Genomic DNA, 18,558 nt, shown 5'->3' with positions numbered 1-18,558 from the left:
TAAACGCATTTTTAATTTAATTTGAAATTACATGTCTCTTTGTAATTTTAAGTTTTTCAATACTTTGACTTTTTTTTATTTATTTATATATATATGGGAATGTGACTGGTCGCCGTTTTCGTGGCCCACAATCCGAGGCCTCCGGCGGATATTAACTTTTGTCAAGGTATTCGACTACATCCCTCGGGTTCGACGTAATTTTACAAATGGAGATATTTAGTTACAACTTCTCTACAAGTATGTACGGCCTCCGAAATTATTCCGCTAGGTGTGTGCACGCGGACTGTCTTCATTAAATAGTATTAAATAAAATCGCTGTCGCTGTCTGTCCGTCCCTAGAAAAATCCGCTTCAAAATCTGTTGCGTAGTTTTAAAGATTTAAGCATATATAGGGACGGACAGACAGCGATAGCGACATTCTTTTATACTATGTAATGATAAAGCTTTGTACACTATTAATAGGTAAAACTAACAGCTTTCCAAATTATTTAAATTTTTAATTTAGCTCGTTCATTAAAAAGGTTGATCACCCCTGCTATATATATTTAGATATACATATGTAAATAGTATAACACAAAAGAACATTATTCTAAATTTAGTAATGACATATTGTATTTTAAATAATGTAAATTAAATATTGTAATGGGTGAAAACTGTGATTGGTACAGTTTATGCTGTAAATAATATAAATGACGTAGTGGAGTAACTTGAAACAGTCATGCTCGCTATAAAGTTCAAACTTGTGACGGCGTGGTGGGCCGGGTCGACGTGCTCCCTCTAATATGGTTGAGTGCAATGATGGCTGGCTCATCCGTCATCTCGTGAACGGGTGCTGCTTGTGGGGACTGGTCTGTTCAGGTTGCGAACACTGATTAGATTTTTTTATATAGCATATTTTATTCTCCCAAATTTGAATTTATAAAATAGTATATGTAAATATGTACAACACTAAAAAAAAACGGTGGTCAGTTCTCTCATTCTCCCAAATAGATTTGACATATCATAAGAGTGTGTAATAGATTACATGAATAAATATGAATACAACATTAAAAAAAACACGAAGCACTTTTGAATAGTCATTACTTTTTTTTTAATCTACCGCTCATTCATCTCATCACAAGAAGAACGATCATTCCGTGTTGCTCTTTTAAATAATTTTATTATTACTTTACATTTTTAAGTTTAAGTGTGTGAATACAAACCACCAATTAGCACTAATTCTATTAAATATAAGAGTCTGTAATAGACTTACATGAATAAAGATATTTTGAATTGAATTGAGTATAAATTGGTATGAAGATGTGTTTAAAAAAAATGTACAACAATATGAAGAAATAAAAATCTATTAATAGGATATTAGTGGTCAAGATGAATGGTGACGGTACCTCAGGGAATACGTCTCGCCTGTCTACTAACTACACTTTTACCAACTGCAACAAAGGAGCTCCCGTCCTTATTCTGAATTGTTTTTTTATTATTACTACTGGTCATCGAATCGCCGAAATTTGATCATAATTTTAGATACATCTATGTTAATTTAAAAACTTGCTAAAGACTATATATATTCAATGCGCGTGTGTGTACCGTGCTAGGAATCGAACCCCCGACCGTAAACCGCTAAGCCACCAAGTCCGTCAACATAATTAAAAACAGAAATAGAAATAGAAATAATCTTTATTCAAATAAACTCATTACAAGCACTTTTGAATAGTCATATTTTGATTCTACCACTCATTCGGAATGCAGATTCATCACAAGAAGAACGAGCAAGAAACTTGTGTGTTGCTCTTTTTAATAGATGTTTTTTTTTTATATAAATAATTACTGTATAACAAGTAAGAGGCATGCGATAATCAACATAGAAATCGCTACGCACTCATTATTAGTGTAACCAGATAATATTGTCAGTGCTATGGATTTAAAGTTTGTCTATAAAAACATTATTATCGTTAACGAATTCTTCAATTTTATAGTAAGCTTTTTTGCAAAGGAATTGTTTTATTTGACATTTAAATCTTTTTTCTGGCAGATTTAAAACAGAATCTGGTATTTTATTGTAAAACCTTACGCAATTTCCATAAAACGAATTACTAACTTTAGCCAAACGACATTTAGGTAAAATCAGTTTGTTATTGTTACGTAGGCTTTTATTGGTGCAATCACTAACTCTTTTGAAACTGTCTATATTTTCCCTAGTATAGATGATATTTTCATAAATGTATTGAAAAAATCTCTGTTAATGTCTGTTTAAATATACTATTAGTAAAGAGCGAAGCCTATTACTCACTAAACGATTACTTGAATGACGAGCGTGCATGGCAATAGTTGTTCATGCACGGGATTTTCATTTAATGTAAGACATAGACATCTACCTTCACCTTCCAGCAATGCTATTTACGAACCGATACGATATTGAAACCTTCAAGAAAAGAGCTTATTCCTTTTTAAAAGGCCGACAACGTACTTGCAATTCCCATGGTGTTGCGGGTGCTCATGGGCGGCGGTAATCACTTACCATCAGGTGAGCCGCATGCTCGTTTGTCCCCCGTGTTATAAAAAAAAAACTACATAAATATATAGGTGTCTATGTCTAACAGCCAGCCAAGCTACTAAGCCAGTTTAATTACAATTAAACTGGCTTAAAAAAATTTACAATTAAACTTACCAGTTCTTCTCAAATCTATATACCGAACTGGATGGTCAGTTTCACACAAATATAATGTAAAAAAATTTGACGTTCATAAGCGGCTAAAATGTCCTACATAAATAAATGATTTTTACATTTGAATTAGAATATGATAGGGTTGTTACTCTATGTAACATGGAAGTAGACTACTAGAGCACCAAGTTCTACAACATATAGTACCTATATTTAAAGATTATTGTGTTTAAATATAGCACTACATATATTTGCTGTTATTATGTAGGTAGTTAGATGTATGTGCGTATTTTATGTATTATATAATAAATAAATAATCCTGGAAAATTCACACAGCGCCATCTAGTCCCACAGTAAACAGATCTTATGTTATAGGTACTAGACAACTGATATAAATACATTTTTTTTTCTAAATAACAACTTTTTCTATGTCTGTTTGTTATTGTAATACATATTACAGCATACAGCGTCATTAAGTCATAATGTAAGCAGAGCTTGTATTATGGGTACAAGACAACTGATATAAATGCTTAGATTTTCTTTTAATACGTACATAATATACATAAAAACACCCAGACCGATACAAACAACCATACTCATGAATACAGACATTTGTACTGTGCGAGGAATCGAACCCGCGACAATCGGAAGTAAAGCGGTGTGCTCAACCGCTAGACCACCGAGGCCGTTATTATGTTCTTTATTTAATATAACTTTATTTTCGCAAATAAAGGTAGCCTAAGTTACTCCTTATTACATCAACTACCTACCAAAAAAGTCCCGTCAAAATCGGTCCAACCATTTCAGAAATGACCACAAACAAACAGACAGACAAAAATTAAAAAAAATGCTATGTTGATGTATGTACCGTATTTATGTTCATATGCATGTAGTAAAAAACGGTTATTTCAATATTACAAACACACAGTCCCAATTTTATTTATATGGAATGGAATGCTTCATGTTACCTATAAATTTATCCTTAATACACTGTCAAATTGACGTCTTGGCTTTAGTAATTGATAAAATTAACCACTAATTAAGTATAGAACATAAATAGAGTGACATTGTGTGTGGTCTATATATATATACGTCATAAATATGCACATATACCTATCTACCTACATAATAACAACCAATATATGTAATGCTATATTTAAACACAATAATATTTAAATATAGGTACTACTAACTGTACGCGCGTGTAAATTAGTCCCGTCAAAATTAGTTCAGCCATTTCAGAGATTACCCGGAACAAACAGACCGACAGAGAGACAGTAAAAAATTTTAAAAAGTGGCTTTTTGGTATATATACCGTATTTATATTCATATGCATGTAGTAAAAAACGGTTATTTCAATATTACAAACAGACACTCCAATTTTATTTATATGTAGGTATAGATTAATGTATAATAAAGTATTACAAACAAACAAACACATCTCATTTTAGAATATTCACCCGAAAATAAAGTATATCGAGTAGGTACCTTATCAGAATAGGTCTGCAGCGGTTCTCGCAAGGAACCCCTTTGCTGTACATTCAATTAACTGCCACATTGCAGGAGAGATGGGAAAAATCTGATCGTAACAGAAAACAAACGTTCCTGCGGGCACTTATGAAAACTAATTGACATATTGTAGGAGACATGCGATCTATTCCATTATAATATTATTTCTACTTATAACCAATTTCCAAAAAACAGCAATAAACATAAATTAATACTAGATTTAAAGACAAACTTGCTGTCCCCAAATATCGTTTAGAAAAAGTTAATAGGTCTTTTATGGGAATAGGTATAAAAATTTACAATAAGATACCAAAGGATATGTTGGAATTACCCTTAAATAAATTCAAAACATATGTTAAATCATATTTAGGCACTGAGCATAGCCTATTACTCACTAAACGATTACTTGAATGACGAGTGTGCATGGCAATAGTTGTTCATGCACGGGATTTTCATTTAATGTTAGACATAGACACCTATATAAATATACATTGTGAATAAACTGGCTTAAAAAAAAAAAGTAATTCAATTGAGTTTCTTGCCAGTTCTTCTCAATTGGATCTATATACCGAACTGGACGGTAGGGAAAAATTAAAATTATAATGTAAATTAACGTTCATAAGCGATTAAAATGTCCTACATGAATAAATGATTTTTGAGTTTGAATTTGAATATAATGATATATTATTTTCAAAGAAAGAAAGAACAAAAATAAATTTGTAATTTTTTTTATCATAATTTGGATTATGCTGGTACCAAATTGGTCTCCGCTCAGCGTATGACGTGACGTGGTGCTACGATGCTGATATTCTGGGGATACCTAAACATATTTGACTGTCTCGATGGTCTAGCGGTTTAGCACTTTGCTTTAAGTCCGATGGTCGCGGGTTCGATTCCTCGTACGGTACAAACATTTGTATTCATGAGTATGGTTGTTTGTATCGCTCGTGATGTTTTCTATGTATAATGTGCATGTATTTAGAAAAACAAATATCTATGTATTTGTATCAGTTATCAAGTACCTATAACACAAGCTTCAGTTAGTTTAACTTGTGTGTAGAGGGCGCTATGCGAATTGTCCTGAGATTGTGTATTATGTATTTGTATAGACGTGTTAACAATATATCTATTTACAAAATACGACTATTCTCTGTATCTCTAAACCCATAATAAAAAAAATGCGTAATTTAGAAACAACCAATGAAGCTATAGTCGGGGTAGTTTATCATCATTACATAGTAAAAAACAAAGTCGCTGACGCTGTCTGTCCGTCCCTATGTATGATAAATCTTTAAAATTTGTAGAACGGATAGGATTCAATAGTCCATCGAATTACGTGAGAAGTGTCACCCATCGTCGTGTGCGACTGTTTGCAACCGCGTCGGTACACAAGCCACGCTAGCAATTCTCCCACTATGAGAGCATTGCAATTATTAAATTTATTTTTAGGTAAGCTCCAAGATGCTGACATATATACAGAAGCCTTGCCTTCTATAATTAATAAAATAAGAATATTTATCATCGTATAATTTTAAGTAATATAAATAGTTTTAAAATATAAACGTGTTGGCAATTAGCTGTAAGTTTATATTGTGTTAATTAAATAAATAAATAAATAAATAAATAAAACTACGCAACGGATTTTGAAGCGATTTTTTTAATAGACAGAATGATTCAAGAGGAAGATTTATATATATAATACATGTACACCCGTGCGAAGCCAGGGTGAGTGAGTTTTATATAATACAAATGAATTATTACGTAACATATAAAACGTTTGTTACATCATCACAATATCACATAACCCAAACAACACCATAAATACAACATTAACCCATTGAGCACCGTAAAATTAATAACGGCCTCTCAATTATTACTCACAAAACCATAATCCACGTAAGCCGATGACCCGTTTTACCTACAAACTGTTCAACTCAAACACGGGTTAAATTTATTAATCGGCGGGTCTTCCTGGCCCGCGCAAACAGTGCAGGGTTGAGCTTAAGTAATTACCGCCATGTCGAACACGGATGTTTTAATAACTTGCTCACAATGGGCCCCAGTGTTTGCACACGCCGTTTTATAGGTAATTTTGGGTTACACCAGTTTGCATGCACACAAGTCGAGAGATTTCTATATGTATAATTAAAATTTGATATTAATCCGACATAGTGTAGATCAGAGAAACCAACATTAGTTTTGGTATCTATTACACGCTTTAAAAGATACTAAACATCTTAGGATTCCACGGATACACCATCCGCTACCAGGTCTATAGTATGCTAGAGAAGAAATTTCTATTTCACTCCGTTGTAGATTTCTATGTACCGTATTTATGTTCAATTTGATATTAAACTGACATAGTGTAGATATTAAAACACAGTCCATTATTTTGGAATCTATTACACGTTTAAAAGATACACTGTCTAATTGATATCTTAATTACGGATACACCATAAATAGAGTGACATTGTGTGTGGTCTATATATATATACTAGAGAAGAAATTTACTATCTACCTACGTACTAAAATTATGTATATTTTAAACTGACATAGTGTAATATTCTTAGTTTGTGGAATCTATTACCGTGCAAGGAGCCGGGATCTATCGTGTTTGGCAGAGAGGATTTTTTGTAGAATATTACATTAAAAGAAACTAAATATCTTAGAATTCACGGATAATAAAGTATCCGCTACCTTATCAGAATATCTGCATGCTGCAGGAATACGTACAATTAAAATTTGAGGATTGGGAACTGACATGTCGTAACAGAGAAACAAACATTAGTTTTGGAATCTATTACTTTTGACACTATATCTGAACATTAATAGGTTTTTATGGGAATCTATAAAAATTTAAAAAGATACTAAATATCTTGGAATTCCACGGATATAAATCCGCTACATAGTTAAATCATATTTAGGCTGAGAAGAAATTTCTATACTTGTAATTAAAATTTGAACTAAAACTTATAGTAAGTAACTACTACTACTAAACTTCTTAACATTCTGTGGACATGCAGGATATAAATATACATTGTGATGGCAAGAGGAAAAAAAAGTTTTTATAATTGAGTTTCTTGCCAAATTTGATACTAAATCGACATACACAGTTTGGGCCAAAATATTTGGAATATCTGTGGTTTCCCACATGCTAATGGTAGTGGAATTTAACAAAATAATATAAATGCATTAAGTAACATATATTGAATGTAATTTTATATGTAAAGTGTTTTATGGCCTCGGTGATCTAGCGGTTTAAACATCTTACTACATACTTACACTTCCGAAGGTCGTGAGTTCAGTTCAGATGAACAAATGCGGTTCGAATAAAGATAATCTATACATATAAATAAAAATGGAGTGTCTGTTTGTAATATGAAATAACCGTTTTTACTACATGCATATGAATATAAATACACCAAAATAACATTTTTTTACAATTTTTGTCTGTCTATCAGTTTGTTCCGGCTAATCTCTGAAATGGCTGGACGAATTATGACGGGACTTTTATTGGCAGGTAGCTGATAGATAGATAGATAATTGATTTATTGCCAACATAACACAAATATTACAATTTACAATAAGACACAAAACAAGAAATAAATAATAACATGGCAGTTGGCAATAGGAGCTGCCTCATGTATGTCATGCCTGATGTAATAAGGAGTAACTTAGGCTACTTTCATTTTAGAAAAATGAAGTTAAATCACGGACGAAGTCGCGGGTGGAGCTAGTAATAAATAATATCAAATATCATAGGCTATATAGGTGTACAGATGGTGTGCCGACTCCAAAGTTATTAGTTTCACCTGAGGGTTCGTATCCAACTTGTTTGCACTTCAAACAATAGATTGAGATTGTTATGAGCCCTCTCGTGCAAGTCATTGTACACACATACCGACATCACGTTTTAATTATGTAGATATATTCAAGAGGTTCTGATAATAGGTAAGTGTAACTGAAAATATCTTTTACAATATGCCTTTAAATTATTAGAACTAGTAGTCAAACAATAGGTAATCAAAATATATATAACTCAAAGGTGACTGACTGACATAGTGATCTTTCAACGCACAGCCCAAACCACTGGACGGATCGGGCTGAAATTTGGCATGCAGGTAGATGTTATGACGTGGGCATCCGCTAAGAAAGGATTTTGATTAATTCTACACCCAAAAATGTACGTCCTTGGATAAAATGAGGCACCACCTATGGTTGATGAAAAATGTTTGTATGAAACTTTGATATTGTGTGCAAAAGTAAATAAATAAATTTGTTTAAACCGAATCGATCGGTTGGTCGATATTTAATTATGTTTATGAAATAAAAATGCAATTTGAATTTTATTCTTTTTTTATCTTTCTTTTTTATTAATTTTTACAAATATCATAGGCAACGCACATATAGACTGCCAGTTACATTTATATAGAAATTATACAAAATTAAAATAAGTTTTGGCGATATATATAAAACATAAGTCCGCAAATACATATATATGAATATTCAGAAAGAAATATTTAAGTTAAACGTGAAAAATTAAATGAAAAACAAATGGCATCTTTTTTTAATAACCAACATTATTTTTTAAATAAAAGTAAAAAACGAAATTTGCTTATTCGAATAGAATATCTCATTTATTCAAATAAACTTAATTAAAGCACTTTTTGAATAGTCTATATTTTTTTTAAATCTCATCACAACAAGAAGAATAAGCAAGAGACTTGTGTGTTGCTCTTTTAAACAATCCTTGTAAGTTCACATTTACAAGTCGAAACGTGTGAATACAAACTACCAACCAGCACTAATTTATTTAGGCTCAAATATAAAAACACAGGAAGAATAAGGAATACAATTCAAAAGTGTTCAGCATTTTGTTTGACCAAATATAGTTTCTAGTTCTAACAATAAAGCACCCTTCACACGTTTTACAAATACGATTATGTGTTCATTTAAGTCTGTCCTTTATTGGCGTCAATTGGTAGTCACACTGAATGCGGGTGCAACCGGTACTAGCTAGACTAGGCGCGGCGACCATGCATTCCTCGCGAAATTAATGTGAGTCATGTTATAATTGTCAGTTATATGAACGGTATGATACGAGTTAATGATAAAAATGAACTTGTTAATTATACGGGTTAATATTAACATGAATTTGACATATGACGACCTCGGTGGTGTAGCGGTCTAGCACACCGCTTTACGTCCGACGGTCGCGGGTTCGATTCCTCGCACAGTAAAAAAATTTGTATTCATGAGTATGATTATTTGTATCGGTCTGGGTGTTTTCTATGTATAACATGTATGTATTTACGAAAAAAAAATCATCTATGTACTTGTATCAGTTATCTAGTACCCATAACACAAGCTTTATATATTGAAATTACGTATCACTTTGTTTGTTCGCGATGGACTCCTAAACTGAACTGATTGCAAATTTGATTTGCACATCCTTTTTAAAAGGCCGACAACGTACTTGCAATTCCCCTGGTCTTGCGGGTGCTCATGGGCGGCGGTAATCACTTACCATCAGGTGAGCCGCATGCTCGTTTATCCCCTGTGTTATAAAAAAAAAAACACACGCGCACTCTTTTGTTTAATTGTTATTTCTGGTTCAAAGGTCTTTTTGTATATTGTTTTATAGTCGAATTTCGATCACTTTGTGTCAAACAATCATTATAGTTAGTCTTATTAGTTTATAAGACTCAATCAATGGTATTTCCGAACCGATATTATATCGAAACCTTCAGGAAAAGAGCATATTCCTTCTTAAAAGGCCGGCAACGCTTTGCATTTCATTGTGTTGCGAGTGCTCATGGGCGGCGGTAATCACTTACCATCAGGTGAGCCGCAAGCTCGTTTGTCTCCAATGTTGTAAAAAAAATAGTATATAACTACAATAATTGCATGTATATTATAAAAGAAATACTATTGTTACTGTATAAAACACGACAAGTTTCCTTACTAAACGAATTTCACTACACAAATTGGTTTCCAAATCTATTATAACACTTCGTGAATTCGTGAATAGTCCCTGTTGGTATGTAACTGGCAGTAAAACAGTTTAATATCAATTGTGGCGGTGAATGAGCCAGATGCGTCAGTCGTGTTGTGAGCCAGTTAAGGTGATCACTCTCCAGGTGGCCTGTGACTCAGTTCAGCAATTTAGATAATAGGAGTTACAGTCCGACGAGATGTGCTGTGGAGTCGCCACTGTATCTTTTTAATAATATTTACGTTCTTTATTTTATAGTAGCTGTGCCTTATTATTTATCTGAAATATTTAGCCTGTTCAAAATCTACCCTGTATCATCGTAAGCAGATATTATATTATATTAGAGTCCGTTAGTTTTCTGTTCCCGCGCGTTCCCTTCCCCTCCCTAACTAGTAACAAACGGACTGTACAGCGGCATTGACGCGCGCGCGCATTGTGTTATGAATTAAAATAAATTAGAACTGTATTAACCTACTGTGAAACCTACTGTGAAGCTGGAAAGCTAGCGAAGATACCTTCGAGACCCTGAAGCCCAAGAAATCCGCAGAACCATACAGGTACGAGATAGACGTTTAAATATTTTCCCTAACATTTTGGTAGCAGAATAGTTTCCCAAACATAGCCTATATGTTATTCTGATGTATAAGGTATGTTAATGTAAAGTTTCGTCAAAATCCGCTCAGTAGTTTTTGTGTGAAAGAGTAACAAACATCCATCCATACTCACAGACCATCGCATTTATAATATTAATAAGATATTACTGAAATGACAAACAAATTAAATGACCATATAGTGATATGTAGTATCCGTCATCTGTGGTACCAGTCTTACGTTGGTATTTACTGGTCATTATTTTATGAATGATAATGAAAGGATGCATGCAAGGGCACTAGTGAAGGATTATAAGGTGAGCATAATGTCAAGTCAGTAAGCTCATCTTGGCAAATGGCAATTTACTACGATGGTTTCCAGGGGGAACCGCGTGGAGTTCAACCTAAAATGGTATATTGGTAGGAATGGGGTTATTATTTCTTATTACTAACAATCCCATCCCCTCATTGTCACATATTATTTAATGATATATCATTAAATAATATGTGACAATTAAAAAAATATGACAACCGTCATATTTTTTTAACAATCAAATTTATCTATACTTAGTTACTTATATTAGACACAAGACCTGAGCTTAGTGCAGGGCTGTTAATTGTCTTGTCTACAACCATTGATGTAATGTGCACAAATAAATAAATAAAGAAAAAAATATTAATATGAAAAAATATATTAAAGAACACAACTTTACCAATTATGTATAAGTAATTTAGGCAATATACTTGTATTTTAGGCATGAGAATAAACATTTATCCAATTTTTCCAATATGTATAAAAATTATCATTGATTTTATTGAACGTTTACTAACAAATGAAATATCTAAATGTTTTCCTCCAATAACATGTCTCATTATAATATATCATTTTATTTATCTCGAGGTGCTTCTAAAGAATTTAATAGCGAGCCGACTCCACTCCATTCTCTGTGCCGTCCGACCCACATCTCTACCAATTGAGGTGATAGCAGCAGGTACGGGCGCGTGTAGGTGCCGTAATTGATACAACTGCCTCTAATTTAGATGGTACCTACTGTTTATTGTCTCCATCATTCGCCAGCCTATTACAATAATAGCATTGAGTGGCTAAATTGATTTGTCCTTCATAGGTTAATTCATTTTTACTTACATTTTTTATTAGTTACTGGTTCATATTTATTGTATACGGTTGGATTCACGGATGACGGATAGTCATACTTGTGAACGTGTGGTACTTGTAAATTTGCTCGAGACATTAGAATAGAATAGAAATAGAACTTTTGAACAGTCATTACATTTTTTTAATCTACCGCTCATTCGGAAAGCTATCTCATCACAAGAAGAACGAGCAAGAAATTGCGTGTTGCTCTTTTAAATAATTTTATTATTATTTACATTTTAAAGTTTAAGTGTGTGAATACAAACCACTAATTAGCACTAATTCAATTAAATACTCAAATAAAAAAATATTGAATAATTATAATTGAATAATAAATAAAAGAAATAAACAATTAATAAGAGGAAATAATTTATTTAATTTAAGACTTATTTTTAATTATCTTTTAGTAATATGAATTTATATACATAGTATCATTTCATACATTATAGAGTATTGTATCTGAATTTCAGTTTGATATGCCATTTAAAAACAATTAATAGATACTTACGTCATAACATCTACCTGCATGCCAAATTTCAGCCCAATCCGTCCAGTGGTTTGGGCTGTGCGTTGATAGATCACTATGTCAGTCACCTTTGAGTTATATATATATATGTAGATATAGATAGAATACAGTCAGACAAATACAAAAAAATATCATACACATTACATTACATTATTCCAAATTTCTTTAATAGTATTCAACCAAACTTCTATTGAGATATGATATTATATAAACTCCATGACGTTATATGAATATTTATTATATGTAGTTTAAATTTACATTTTATTTATATGTAATCCATAAACTTATATTTAATATTGGTATATCAGTATTTTTATATATTTGCATCTGTATATATATGTACTATTTTTATGTATCTATTTGTTATAATTGTTTTTCTTTTTTTCTTTCAATTAATTATTAAAGTGCATCGCCTTATTATTATGTATACATTTTTGTGTGCAAAATAATAAATAAATAAATGGATATAAAATTGGTAGTGAAACGGTGAACTGCTCCACTAAATCACTAATAGTAAAGCATAATTGTCCGTCACATAGGTACTCCACATACCCATATAGGTTATAACCACTTAAAATTTAAAACGTCCATCCCAAACAGCCACTAAATCCCGAAACTTAAATGTAGTTATCCTAACATCCCTTTGTGACGACTGTAACTTGAAACGTGTAAAATTAAATAAAAGCGCTTTGTAAAGGTAGCGCCCGCACCGCTTCTCTGTTCCGACGTGTTAAAGATCGAACACACTCGCTCGTAACGTGTCGCATCAGAACGCAATTTCTTGCGTTTCTTAACGACTCATCATTTTTCGCAGTCAACTCAAGTGGCTTCCCATTCGTCTTCGCAGGAATTTTCATCCCCTCCACCCCTGAATATCTAAAAACCAAGTTCCAATTTCATACTAAATCCCCCGGTTCTGCTTTGCGTAGTACGAGAAGCCTATGTTTGACGATCCCTGCTCACTCCTCCACATATTATTCCAACTCCTTCACTGTCCAAGCCATTCGCCTCTGGAACTCTCTACCACTCTCCATTCGATCAGCTCAAACACATGCATCATTTTAAAATAAACTAAGATCTCATTATCTCTCTTCATAGTATATTTTTTTTATTTATTTTTTTTATTCTCATTTCTTCCAATATGTAGTATATATGTATGTATATATGTAGGTTTTAGGTTTATATATTTATCCTTAACGTAAGTATGTATATCTAGTAGTATAATAAATAGTGACTTATGTGTGCCACCTACCCTATTCTATGTACATAAGCCCTCTCTTCTAGGTTGTCAGTATATATTGCATTTATATATATGACCGCCTTTTGTTATTATTTTACTATTTACTGTATTTTCTCATTATTTTATGTGTACACAATAAAGAGTTTTATTATTATTATTATTATTATCATTTTTTATTTGGAGAACCATCTGAATAGTTTGGACTTTTTTATTTATAGCACAGCGGAGAAACAAGCATGCGGTTCACCTAATGTTAACTGATTACCGTCACCCATGAGCACTCGCAACATCAGGACATTGCAAGTGCGTTGTCGGCCTTTTAAAAAGGAATAAGCTCTTTTCTTGATGTTTTTAATATCATATCGGTTCGGAAATACCATTGCTGGAAGATGATTCTACAATGTGGTTGTGTGTGGTAAAAAGTTTCTAGAAAACCGCACTGTGGAGGACTGCCATTCATCCAGATGATCAGGATGGTGGACGTGAAACTGCCTGCAAGAACTGTTTGAGGCGGTTTTATAACTGTACATATAATGATTTAGATATGTAATATTATGTTATCTGTGATTTAGACTAATTATACTATACTCCATGCAACGGAGTCCTCGTAAACAAACTTGGTTTCGCTAGTCACATACAAGCGTATAAAAGAAAACATAGTGAGTCGCTGTTGTCAACTTTATAACATGGAGAACTTATTTTTTTTTTTATATTCTTTTACTCCACAACAATGGTAAGCAAGTGTTAATATTTAGTAATATATAAATACAAAATATATTATAAACTGAGCGTTTAAGCGTTGTCTTTTGGTTAACAGATATTAAGTATGTCAGCTGACTCTTACGGAGTAGTCTTTCTATTATTTATTTTAAATTTATTTATTTGTTTTTTAATGTTTAATATACATGCCTGTATTTATATAAATTAATGCATATATATGCACTTGTAAATTCTAAGAGACATTAATTATAACAATATATAAGGGAGTAACATGTACTATCATTATTTAAAAGAGCAACACGCAAGTTTCTTGCTCGTTCTTCTTATGATGAGACAGCTTTCCGAACGAGCGGTGGGTTAAAAAAATGTAATGACTATTCAAAAGTGCTTCAATGTAAGTTTATTTGAATAAATACAATATCTATAAATGAACTAACTAGCAGACATTAGACATTAGCCTCCAGTAATGTTTTTGCTCGAATTGGAGATGAGTCTAGAGAAGATGTAATATCAATAGGAATATTAGCAAAAAAATCTTGGAAAATATGAACTATATCTTTTGTTGCTGTTATTAACATATTGTCATAATTTAATGAGAATTGATTGCAGGCTTTTTCAGACCCCAATTTCTTTGTTTATAATTCCCCAGATGTTCTTAATTTTGTCAGAAGACTGATTAATTTGTATATTTATATAATTAGATTTAGCTGCAATACAAACTTGTTTGAAAATTTTTGAATAATTTCTCACATAAGTCGTAAATTTGTCATCAAATCTATATTTTTTTTGATCATATAAATCAAATAAAATGTTTCTACTTTTAAGTATTCCTACTGTTGCCCATTCTGTAAATTTAGATTTAACACAATATTCTTTTTCTTGAAAATATTCTGGTATTCTTTTGACAAAAGACTAATTAACTTGGTGTAAAGAATATCAGGATTATTAAGACTGATAGATTGTAACTCTAAGTCTAATTTATAAATGATTTTCTATTACTATTATTATTATTAAAAAAATAAATCTTATAATAATTGCATATTTATATGACGCTGATGTGTGAAGTCGCCCTAACAGCTACTCCATACTACGCCCGCATCTCTAGAGATTGAAACGTTATACTCTGTTACCCTCAAACTATTTTGTAGTTTTAATTATGTAGGTAGCAATAGAGGTAGGTGTGCGGGGAGTTACAGAGTTTCTGGTGCGGTCTGAAACTAAAATTGTGGATTTTATGGTTAATTAATGACTATATTGCTATTTCACATATTAAATTGCCGGGTAAGTAATAAATAAATAATCCTGGACAATTTACACAGCGCCATCTAGTCCCATAGTAAGCAATTTTTGTCTGTCTGTCTGTTTGTTCCGGCTAATCTATGAAATGCCTGGACCTATTTTGACAGGACTTTTTTGGCAGGTAGCTGGTGTAATAAGAAGTAATTTAGGCTACTTTTATTTTAGAACAATAAAGTTAATTTCCACGCGGACGAAATCGCGGGAATAGCTAGTAGTAATAATAATTATCTCAGTACAATTCACACAGTGCTACCTAGTCCCAAGGTAAGCTAGATAAAGCTTATATTATGAGTACACTGTGTGAATTGTACTGAGATAATTATTATTACTACTAGCTATTCCCGCGACTTCGTCCGCGTGGAAATTAACTGTATTTTTCTAAAATAAAAGCAGCCTAAGTTACTCCTTATTACATCAGCTACCTGCCAAAAAAAGTCCCGTCAAAATCTATCCAGCCGTTTCCTAGATTAGCCGGAACAAACAGAAGACAGACAGACAGACAAAAATTGTAATAAATGTTATTTTGGTGTATGTACCGTATTTATATTCAAATGCATGTAGTAAAAACGGTTATTTCAATATTACAAACAGACACTCCAATTTCTTTTTTTTTTCACACAGCGCCATCTAGACCCAAACTAAGCAGAGCTTGTGTTGTGGGTACTAGACAACTGATATAATACATGGATACATTTTCTTTTGTAAATAAATACATATTATACAAAAAAAACACCCAGACCGATACAAACAATCATACTCATGAATACAAATGTTTGTAACGTGCGAGGAATCGAACCCGCGACCATCGGTCGTAAAGCGGTGTGCTAAACCGCTAGACCACCGAGGTCGTCGATTTTATTTATGTGTATAGATAAGCGTGCGAACTTTCATACGCTTCCATCCGCAATTTTTATTATATAGTATCATTGCAGTTAACTTACAAAGGGGACCTTTTGTTGCGGTTAATAATTGAAGGTAAGCTTAAACAGTCGTAATTAATATCCAGCCCGCATGTCCTGTCCGTCTGTCCGGTGGGCCATTATAGGCCTCTATTCTTAATTGGGAGTTATTTTCACTTATTTTATAGACATATTTTGTTTGTATGTTCATATCTATATACTACATAGGTAGATAAATAAACGGTTTAGCACGTCTACTTCCGATGGTCGCGGTTCGATTCCTCGCATATTATAATCATCTATAGTCTTGAGTATGATTGTACTTGTCTGAATTTATAAATTTTGTGTTTATTTTATCATTATCGAAAGAGAAAAGGCGTTCTCTATGTATTTTTTTTTGTACTAGGATGGTAGCAAACAAGCATACGGCCGAACTGATGTCTAAATGGTTACCGTAGCCTACGGACGCCAGAAACATCGAAAACATTAAGAAATCTTAATGTAGGGTATATTAAGATTTCTTAATGTTTCTTGAAAAACCCCATGCTGTGACTACAGCATACCTGCGAGGTTTTCTCGAGAGACTTCTCGAAAAATCTCGGCAGGTAGATCATTCCACAATTTAATTTTACGCGGGAGGAAGCTCCTCTGAAGCCGCACTGTCCGAGACCACTTAGGTTCCAGCGGGAATGAATTCCCTGTCGATAGCGAGCTGTGTGGTGCTAAAAGGTAGCCGTGGGCTACAATTCCTCAGAACACAGTCCGTTCTATATTTGGTAGATAACACAAAGCGACGCAAAGTTTCATCTCAAACTAAGAACTTTGATGCCGCTTAAGAAACTGTTACAATACACGGGACTGCTAATAATCTAAATATATATAACTCAAACGTGACTGACATAGTGATCTATCAACGCGCAGCCCAAACCACTGGACGGATCGGGCTGAAATTTGGCATGCAGGTAGATGTTATGACGTAGGCATCCGCTAAGAAAGGATTTTGATTAATTCTACTCCCAAGAGGATAAAATAGGGGATGAAAGTTTATATGAAACTTTGTCAATTTTAAACCGATCGGGCTGAGATCGCATGCATTAATCTACTATGACGGGGGGGAAGGTGATTGGAAGGAATGTGGAGCAATGTACCATGTCAGGTCGACCTCCACGCGGTTCCTCCTGGAAACCATCTTGATAAATTTTGGTGAATTTATCACGATGGGCTAACTGACCTGACCTCATTCTCATCTTATCACCCTCCACTGGTGCCCCACCAGCGTAAACCGTTAGCGCAGGCGGGTGCACCATTCCATAATCACCGATAAAAAAAAATCTACTATGACGTAGGCATCCCCTAAGAATGGATTTTGATAAATTCCACCCCTAAGGGGATAAGTTAACGCGAGCGAAGCCGCGGGTAAAAGCTAGTAACTTATATTGTAAAGGAACTTAGAGATATTATTTTGGGTATAATGAATTTTCATTGTTACTAAAGTGCATAATGTCTTAAATCTTACAGTTAACTTTTATAATTTTATTTTTTGTGTGTAATATATTTTTTTACTCTCAAGGGGGGTATATCTATGGGACACAGTCACCTAGATACATCAAAATAATAATTGCATTTAATAATGTCTAGTAAGACAAATTCAATATTGTCTACTAAGCACTGCCGTGTCTAAACTGTGTCACCCCACCTTACATTTTCCTATTGTCATTTAGTATATAAGATCAATATTTCTATGTACATATTGTCAGTTTATTATCATCTGTAATATACATCGTCTCGACCAACAACATAGTTTCACTCACCCGCAACAGTAAAACAAAGTCGCTGTCACTGTCTGTCCGGTTCTATGTATACTTAAATCTTTAAAACTATTCAACGGATTTGGTGGCGGTTTTAATAGATAGTTTCAAGAGCCAGGTTCATATGTACACCCGTGCGAAGCCGGGGTGGGTAGTA

The 18,558-nt window shown here is 33.1% G+C and overlaps 1 pseudogene; it reads left to right on the top strand.

The window, feature by feature from the left end:
* LOC131843201 (uncharacterized) overlaps positions 1-18,558 on the top strand; it is a 131,187-nt pseudogene that overhangs the window by 49,137 nt on the left and 63,492 nt on the right.

The sequence above is a fragment of the Achroia grisella genome, unplaced genomic scaffold (genome assembly GCF_030625045.1).
Source record: "Achroia grisella isolate CSIRO2021 unplaced genomic scaffold, CSIRO_AGI_Agris_v1 utg2870, whole genome shotgun sequence".
Lineage (NCBI taxonomy): Eukaryota > Metazoa > Arthropoda > Insecta > Lepidoptera > Pyralidae > Achroia > Achroia grisella.
Note: the sequence above shows the minus strand (reverse complement) of the source record. Positions and strands in the feature narration are given on the sequence as shown.